Here is a 10,267-nt window from a genome sequence, read left to right as displayed (position 1 = left end):
TATATATATGTATGTTTTTTACCACATGTTTGACCCTCTGCCCTTTCCCACTCTCTTGTTACCCTATCTCTGCTATATACAGTTGTCTTCCATTCCTTTTCCCCCAACATTTTGTTGATCACACAATATCATAATTAATCTAACTACTTTCAGTAGCAAGTTCAGCTGGTAATTTCAAGAAAAGCAGTTTTGAACTGGTAATGATATTTCCTTGAAACTTAAAGCCTAGAAAAGAATTTATTTTATTATTATTATTTAATTTGCTATAGGGCACATGCACTCACGAGAGAGAGAGAGAGAGAGAGAAAGCCAACATGTCCAGGACTTAAACCATGATCAGTTATGTGGGAGTGTAAGGCCCTTAACTGCCATGCCACTTACCAGCCTCCAGTGCCCTAACATTCATTCCTCTGATCCCAGAGTGTCCTGTCCATACTCTAACAGTACCACCTTTCTGTGGAGCTGTTTTCCAATGCTTGCTCTGCAAACTATGAGTTACTTGATGATAAAAAATGTATCTTATGTACCTCGGCAGCTCTATCTGTTTCCTCTTTCCTCTCCACCCTTTCCCTCTCTGTGCTCCTGGAAGCCATGCAGTAACTGGTGTATAGAAAACACCAAATCAGTGTACCCAGAAGGATGGGAAGGATGGGAAGGAAGGAAAGAGGATGGGAGGAAATACTCTTGAGACGATGCCTTGGAAGGTAGTATATTGTTATCTTTTTTTTTTTTTTTTTTACAGACAGAAGAATCTATAGCATTTGGAATCTGGACAGAGCAAAGCATATAGCTGGATTGGGAGGTAGTTATAAAATGGAAAGTTTTACTAGAGGGGCATGCGGTTAAAATTGGATTTTGTATTGTCCACCAAATAAAACCCAATTAATGAATTCCTCAAGATCGTTATATGTATTTAAATATATGTATAGATATATTTCACAGGGAAAACAAATGAAGGGAGAAAACTTTCTTTTTTCATAAGAAAATACAAAACCCAAACTAGTGGGTCATTAGAGAAGTCGTGACGTATTTTTCTGTTTTTTTTTTTTTCTGTGCAAAAACGTATCATGACTTTTCCAACAACCCAATATAACCTAACATCACCATATTTTTATAAGTGAAAGGCTGTTTGTATACCAAAAAAAGTAGAAGAGATAAATGTCAGATTAAAGAACTTTTTAGTAAATATGATTAAGTAAATAGATGTAAATATTATCTTGGTTTTCTCCTTTTTTTTTTTTTCTGCAGACTTAATGAAAAACATCATAGATCAGAAGTGATCTTCAGACAGAATTTGAGGACAGGCAAAGAGACTTTCAAAACTCGCTTTATATCCAAAGCAGGGATCTGACATTATCTGCTCAAGGTGAAATAACCTTGAATGGCCTGACATTTGCACAATGGCTTTCTTTTTGATCTGTCTGTAGTTCCAACTAATTACTTGAAAATACCTTTGCTGTTTCTCTGCATCCTTCCTCCTATATTGTTTTATGGCAGTCTAATAAGAGCTTAGGCTTCCACATATGTAAAATGAGAAAAATTGTAAATATTTTAATGAAAATGCTAATTTTATGTTGAAAGTCAAGGTAGAGTTTGGGGGTTAAATAAATCAGAGGAAAAACATCAGGCACAAACACTAGAACGTTTACTTTCATGCCTCTCTTTTTAGAGAATTATGGGTTATCTGTGATAGGAAGAAACCATATTGGGAGAAGGGATGAAATCATAATGTTAGCTCTTAAACAATGACTCAGTGCAATGTTTTTCTTCTCCAAACCAGACTAAGGTTGAAAATCAGGATTCGATTTGTCAGTAAAATTTCCCAACTCTCTGCAAGCTAAGTGTATCAGTTAGGGTTGCTTTGGCTGCTCATAACAGAAACCAGACCACAGTGACAACAGGTAACCCAACCAGGTGACAGGACACTTGGATGTAAGCTAGACATTTCGTCTGTTCAAGCTTGCTGTCCCCAGCACCAAATTTCATCAGTGCTCCAGACTTTTGAAGTTTGTAATTTCTTTTTCTTGGGAGAGGTTTTTTGCTATAGGGAGCGTGCACTCACCAGAAAGACAGAGACAGAGAGATAGGAAGCGAGAAATCAACCCCCAGTGGGGATCCCTTCTCCTCCATTCTCCTCTCAAGATCTCGGGCATGCATGCACACGTGCCCAGCATGAGTTTAAGCCACCGGGTCCGGGACTTGAACCGCGGTCAACTACATGGGATTCCAGCTTCATAGCCATTATGCTAACTGCTGCCTCCCCCCCTTTTTTAGAGGTTTTTGCTATAGGGCACGTGCTCTCGCCAGAACGACAGAGAGAGACAGGGAGATAGAAAGAGAGAAATCACACACTCCCCCCCAAGGGGGATGGCCATGCCGCAGTCCCTTCTCCTTCATTCTCCTCTTAGGATCTAGGGCACACATGCCCATGCGTCTGGTGTGAGTTTAAGACACCGGGTCGAGGACTCGAACCACGGTCGACTACATGGGAGTCCAGCGACATAGCCATCACATCAACTGCTAGTCTCTAAGTTTGTAATTTCATCTTTTTGGTGATATATGCTTTAGTTGGTTGCTTCATTTCTAGTTCCCATTTCCATTTCAGACAAGAAGAAGAAGGAAGGAGTAGTGGCTACACCAGGAAAGATAAAGTTGCCCATAAATTCTCCATGGATTTCTATTCATTCCTATTAATACCACTCAACAAGAACTGTATCAAATGGCCATCCGTGGGTACAAAGAAGCTGTAAAAGTAGTATCTTTGCTTGGGCATGTAACTGCTCCATGTGTTGCTAGCAAGAATGAAGGAAAGATAGGATATTGAATGGGCCAGTAGGAAGGTCTGCCATCCCAGACCACAGGATTTATTCCTGCTATAGCTTTCCCTAAAAGCTCAAGGAATTTTTGAAGCAGAGATGTATGTAAGACCTTCAAAAAGTTAGTAGAGTTGCATATGGTGAAATCACTGTATACGGATTTCAAAACTTTTGCCTCAAAATAAACTTGTACTTCTTTCTTCCAAGAGAAGAAGAGCAGAAAAGAGAGTGCCACCGTCAGCAGAGTCTTTAGGACACAATTCACTTTGAGTCTCAGCCAGTCAAGGTCCCGGGCATGGGTGTGTGCCTGCCCAGCGTGTATAAAAAGACCTGAAGATGCTAGCCCATGGCCCTCCCAGAGGGCCTCAGCATTAAGGAGTGTGTTGTTACTGCTGCAGCCCCCCAGCTGGCTTCTGTACTTGCATTTTATTTTTCCATGAACTCTTAGAAGTCTGCTCATAATTTTGCACTTTCACATGAAATAGAGTATTCGTCATATCCAGGGGATCATCAGAGAGGATACATTTCTTTTATGGTATTTTTTTTAGAATTATCTAATTATGTATTTATTTTTTTCATTTTCTACAGAAAATGAAAAATGCTAGCCAGAGAGAGAGAGAGAGAGAGAGAGGAAAAGTGAGAAAGCAAGCCACCAGGTCCAGTCCGGGACTTGAACCATAGTCAGCCATGTGGAAGTACAACACTTTAACCACAGTGCCACCTGCCGGCCCAGATACATTTCTTTTATTCTCTTTTCTATGTCTATTAGCTACTTAACTATATAATTTAGGATGAAAATTCCCAGATCTCGGAGTCACAGCTGATCCTTCTCATTGTTCCCTTCACATGCAGCCAACTATCATATTTGGTCAAACCTGCCTTTTCTCCACTGGGATTTCTACCCTCTTTTGCTTTCTTACTGGCTGCCTTGGTGCTCTATTCTCTGCTTTGTTTTGTGTTTACAAAGCCCTCATGACTGAGCTGTTAACATCCCCTCTTGTCTCTCTCTAGTTCACCTTGAACATTTCAGTTTGAGTCAATCTTCTTGAACTTTTCATTAAGCTATGTATCTTTTCAAAACCTTCAATGGGTTTCTATCTATCAGCTAAATGAGTCAGCATGAAACTCATTGCTAAGGTGAACTTTAATTAAGGGTTGTCTCTTTACAAACGCCAACATTGCCCCCATCCCCTGCTAGTTCCTTGAGACTGAATTTAAAGATCTATTGGGAAGCCTTTCCTAATGTGCCTTGGTGCCTTGACAGAATTAACCATTTCTTCCTGGGTACTCCCATGGCAGTTTGTAGCTCTCTCTGTTTTCTTTTCTTTCTTTTCTTTTTTTTTTTCAGAGAGGTTTTTTCTATAGGGCCCGTGCACTCGCCAGAAAGACAGAGAGAGACAGACAAAAAATGAGAAATCACTTGCCAGGGGAGATGGCCATGCTGCAATCCTTTCTCCTCCATTCTCCTCTCAGGATCTTGGGCATGGATGCACACGCACCAGGCGTGAGTTTAAGCCACCAGGTCCGGGACTTGAACCAGGGTCGACTACATGGAGTCCAACAATATAACCATTACGCCAACTGCTGGTCTTGTATTCTCTGTTTTCTAAGTTATTACCAATGGTTATATTCCTCATCGGATGTGGCAGAGAGTCTAACACACAATAGGTGCCAGTAAATAGTAAATAACTGTATGAATGACTATAGGAATACAATGATTATTGAGTTCAATGGTTCAACTTGCTAAATATCTGAAGCAGAGGATGTCAATATAAATGTTGAGCATACATATGGTAACTTGAAAAGAAAGTTTGAGGTCAAAAGAAAGCCACATAAAAATGTCTTACCATTCACTGTCTCTAACAATGGCCTGATCCCTAATTTAAGTTCCTCTTAGAATCTCAGTACTTCACTTAAAAGAAATGAAAAAGTGTGACCGACTAGTCCTATTTCTTGAAGACTGACAACATCTCATTTGCCCTCCACTTTCTCCATCCATACTATATAGCAAGCTGTTTTCTTTCCCAACACAGCTAGCGGTTAAAATAGATTGATTCCAGACACTTGTAACAAACACGATCCTACCTTTGTTACTGGCCAAACTAAGCCTGGCTGCTGCTTCTTATGGTCAAGGAAACGAGAAGCAGAGGCTGGAGAAGAAGGCCATTTATTCTGTAACCAGTTAAGGGAAACAGGAAGTACCATTAAACTCTCAAAAACTTCAACAGGTTCTTGGCATTTGTAGGTAAAGACACAAGCACGTGCAAATCATTCTTCACTGCAATCAGCCAGAGTCAGTCATTCCCCCTTGGGTATTATCATTATTCTGTTTCTTTCAACTACCTATTCCTGGTTTCTCATCTGACCATTCCTCAAGTAGATCCTCCTATGACTCAGCATTTGGTCAGATTATTCTCCTTAGGAGCCTTTGTTAATTTCCAAATGGCTACAGTCTGGTTAAACCTTGAACTGGTCTGCTTGTAGCCCCTTCGAATACCTTTCCAAAGCTCTAGCATGGGCTAGTCTTGTAGCCTCGTGGGTACGAGAGATGGATTCCACATGGCCAACCTCGGTTCACGTTCTGGCCCCAGGAAGCTTGAAAAAATTGTTGTGACAATAGTAATATCTTTGTCTTGACTGATAAGCATGGTAATCATGCTGGAAAAAGAAATGTAATACACCGTAAAGATACATGTGATTCAATGTAACATAAAAAAGATTATGATAATAAATAAAATTTAATTTAAAAAATTGTGGGACACAAGCATGTGTATGCCCCAAATCCCAACAGGATGGAGAAATGGAGAAGGGACTTCTGCCTGATCACAACCCAATGGGTAGTGCTTTCTCCCACTCCCTTACTCTCTGTGTCTTTCACTGGCAAACACATATCACCCTTGGTAATTAAAAAATAAACTAATAAAAATAAAATCTGTGATTGACTTCATGATGGGGAACTTCAGGATGGCAACAAAAGATTGAGTATGAAGTATAGCAGAATCTACATGTGAGTTTACTTTTATTTCATTTATTATTATTTTTTATTTTTAGAGGTTTTTGCTATAGGGTGCATGTGCTCACTAGACAGAGAGAGACAGAGAGATAGAAAGCAAGAAATAAAATCATCCCCCAGGGGGGATGGCCATGCCACAATCCCTTCTCCTCCATTCTCTTCTCAGGATCTTGGGCACGCACGCACACGCGCCCGGTGTGAGTTTTAAGCCACCTGATCCAGGACACGAACTGCAGTCGACTACGTGGGAGTCCAGCGACACAGCCATTACGCTAACTGCTGGTCCCGAGTTTACTTTTATTTTAAAATAAGCCCTTATGTAGTGCTTTACTGGAGTGGTCTTGTTCTTGTTTTCTGTCCCACTGATCCCACATTTTGTCTAGGTATTTTCTAGTGTGCTTGTAGAATGCTCATCTGCAGTGGTTATTCCTTGCCCGCTGTCTGCCTAGTGGAAAATAAAGCAAGCCTGATGTTCTCCCAGGCTGATTGGCTTCCACTCAGTAAACATTGCAGAAGACATTCTCAGAAGATTTGAAATGATCAAAACTAGTAGTAATAAAAACTCAAAACACTATATATGAGACATGTTTAATGTTTCAAATAGATAATGTGTGTTTTCATTTGTTTTTTAGATTTTTGCTATAGGGCATGTGTGCTCACCAGAGAGACAGAGAGTCAGAAATCATCCCCCTGGGGGGACGGCCGTGCCACAGTTCCTTCTCCAGTGTCCTCTCCGGATTTTGAGAACAGACGCACATGCTCCCGGCGTGTGTTTTAAGCCGCCAGGTCCAGGATTCACACTGCCGTTAGTCACATGAAAGTCCAGCGACGTAACCACTACACCATCTGCTGGTCCCTCAAATTATTGTTTTATTTACTCTGATAAACCTTATAAAGGATGGACTGGTACCTCTGTTTTACACATTGGAAAACTGTCATCAAAGGAGTTAAATATTTTTTTCAAAATCATTGTCTGCTTGATGGAAAAGCTGATGCTGCCAACCATTTTTGGTCTCAAATGATTTCAAAGGAGAAAAATGTCAGGGTTAGTTGAGAGTAAGAAAATTATGTGTTGAGTTAGTCAATAATCGAATTTATTTTTTAAAAATAAAGTCTGCATAAACCTGATGACAAAATTGTAGCACAAATAGGGCCTTGTCAAATACTCTTAATGAAGAGTGAGGTCAACTCTTCCAGATGTGGGGATTAAATCAGGGGCTCAGCTCTCGACTTACGTGTGTTTTGTTCTCGTCTTCTCCATGTCCGACTGATGGACAGTACTAACACTCTCCCTGAGGCGAGGGAGACCTCTATTCCTGCAGCTTCACACTGCGTTTGTTTGACCGCTGCAATTTTCAGGTAGAGTACCCTTTTCTGAAATAGTTCACCTTTTGTTCACCTTGTGCTGCACTCCGCATTTCTCTCAAGCCCTTTATTTTTGACTTTCTGGTTTTCGAAGGTTTGGTTCTCCAAACAAACTTTTTTGATTGACACCTAAAGTAAGAACTATTCATGTCCCCCCTCCCCCCATATCTACACTTGAAACATAACCTGCTAAATCCACCTGCAATACCCTGGGATCCATGGAAGCGGAGTCCACAATTGTGCTCAGAAGGGGGGAAAGGTGAGTATTTAAAGTTTCAATACAGAAAAGCTGAATGTAGTGCTCGGTATGTCCCGTTTCTTCTGTTGAACGCATGCTTATTTATACAATGTCCGTTTGTACTCATCCCTATTTTCTAAGTAGATAATAGTAAATGAGAAGAATCATAAATCATGCCTCACCAAGAACACAAAGTACTAATTGACACAGAGGATAATATATGATAATAGTTCGAAATGAGGTCCAGTAACTTGTGGGAGAAAGAATCAGCCAAGTTTCCTAATAAGACATTTGACTGCACCTCTCAATTCCTTATTTCTTAAGTGATAAAAATCTCTACATGATGCTATAGCTTATGAGATATTAAAATGGCATATGTGGGACCAGCAGATGGCATAATTACTGGACCCTTACATAGCAATCGCAGTTTGAGTCCCAGACCCAGCGGATTCACACTCACGCCAGGTGCATGTACGTGCATGCCCAAGATCCTGAGAGGAGAATGGAGGAGAATTCTTCACCAGTTAGGTGTGGCTGACTTCACGATGGGGATTGTGAAATTGCCATCCTCCCTGAGGGGGTGATTTCTCACTTTCTGTCTCTCTGCCTTTCTCTATCTCTCTGGCAAGTGCATGCACCCGTTAGCAAAAAATCTCTCTTAAAAAATAATAAAATAAAATGGCGTATGTAAGATTCCAATAATGCCAACATATCAACCGGGGAGGGGGGAGCACTTAGTTGCTGGAAATTATAACCTATGAGAAAAACTTGGACTTTAAATGTTCCATTGATTTAACAAAAGAAGCATGGCTGTAAATCATGACTATAAATTACTGTCCACCTTGATTCTCACTGGCTCAAGTTTGAATTGTTTTGGAGACAGTAGCTAGTTCTAGTGCCTCAGCACAGGTTCAGATAGTCAGCCACACAGATCATATAACTTCACCTGGTTTAGACCATACTCTAATTTTTTAAAGAATTCACTTGCTAGTAATGTAACTTTAGAATTATATAGAGCAAAACATAAAAATATTAATCAATTATTTTAAAAAAACAAGGTATTTGGCACATAATTAAATTTACTTGAATTTATTTAAGTTATAACATTCTTTTTATTCATCTATTTCTGGAATTGCATAAATTTACTTATTTGCTTTTTTTTTTTTAACTCCCAGAAAGCATGTGCACTCTCCAGAGAGAAAAAGAGAGAGGGAGGGAGAAAGCATTTGGGATGGTACACAGTCGTGCCACAATCACTTCTCTTTTCTCCATTCTGTCAAGATTTTGGACATGTACATGCATGCACACATCCAGTGTGTTTTTCAAGAGGTGGGGGCTTGGGATTGAATTGCAGTCAGCCATGTGAGAACCAGCTCCCTTAACCAATAGGCTATGGGGTCAGTTCTAGAAACATTCATTTTAATGAAGAATTTTTGTTTCAACTTTAAGTTTTTTTTTGGAGAGGTTTTTGCTATAGGGTGCGTGCGCTCGCCAGACAGACAGAGACAGAAAGATAGAAAGCGAGAAATCACCCCCCAGGGGGGATGGCCACGCTGCAATCCCTTCTCCTCCATTCTCCTCTCAGGATCTTAGGCACGCAAGCACATGGCGCCTGGTGTGAGTTTTAAGCCACCCGGTCTGGGACACGAACCACAGTCGACTACGTGGGAGTCCAGCAACATAGCCATTACGCTAACTGCTGGTCCCCGCTTTAAGTATGTTTTTAAAAATAAGTTTTGACTCAGCAGAATTTTTGTCTGTTTTTGATTTTTTTTTTTTTTTGTCAGAGGTCACATGTACTTGTTAGCTACAGATAGAGATGAGAGAGAGAGAAAGAGAGAGAAAGCAACCCCCAATGGGGCATGGTCCTGCTGCAATCCTTTCTCTTCCATTTCTCAATCTTTTCTCTTCCAGTTCTCAATCCTTTCTCTTCCAGTTCTCAATCCTGTTGGGATTTGGGACATGCACACACATATGCCCTGTGTGTATTTCAAACTCCTAGGGCTGGGATCTGAACTGCCCTTGGCCATGTGAGATCTGACTGCCTTAACCAACAGGCTAGGGGGCTGACCCTATTTTAAAAGTACTTGAAGCTTATTACTTGGGATTTTATTGAAATGTTTAGAAGAATTTGACTCAGATTCTAATCAATGTTTACATGGTTGAATTTGATTTGTTAAATTTACAAGCTTTGCTTTATTAGCTGTTTAAATGGTGTACAAATGTTTAGGAAAAAATGCATTTATTAGTAATATGTTTAATAAATTAGGCATTAAGCAAAGAATAAATAGCAGCAAATGTTACATTTCATGCACCAGAGTCTCTGAGGCAAAAAATATCTACATGCCTAGAGGGTGCCACACACCTGGTCAGTACTCAGAGACTTTTGCTGTTAAAGTTACCTGGCTCTTTTCCAAAAGGGAACTGTTTCTTTTCCTCCCAGTTTTCTCCTCATTTACCAATAACTGCCTCAGATGTGGCTTCTGTCGCTTTTCCTAGCCCTTGCTACTCTTATCACTAAATTGAGGATACTCCAAGAAGAATACAGGAATTATAGGCTGAGGTTAATTTATAGCTATCCAGACTTGGACTGTGAAAGCTGGACGTTCTCAGGAATACCAAAATGCCGTACTTAACCTATCATGCAACTGAAAATGCCTGGGCTTCCAGTGTGCCTTCTAGGTTGAGGATGAAAACAATTTTTATGCACCCCAGTTTGACCGTATTCTTCTTTGATCTTCATAGCTCTAAACTCTTCTGTTTAAGTGCTAGTTACACACTGAAAAATACAGAAAGGCCCCTGAGTAACAGGAGGCTCATTAGGACCATTCCATC

Source organism: Tupaia chinensis, unplaced genomic scaffold, assembly GCF_000334495.1.
Source record: "Tupaia chinensis unplaced genomic scaffold, TupChi_1.0 Scaffold144702_1, whole genome shotgun sequence".
NCBI classification, from domain to species: Eukaryota; Metazoa; Chordata; class Mammalia; order Scandentia; family Tupaiidae; genus Tupaia; species Tupaia belangeri.
The sequence above is the reverse complement of the archived record's forward strand: the minus strand, read 5'-3'. Positions refer to the sequence as shown.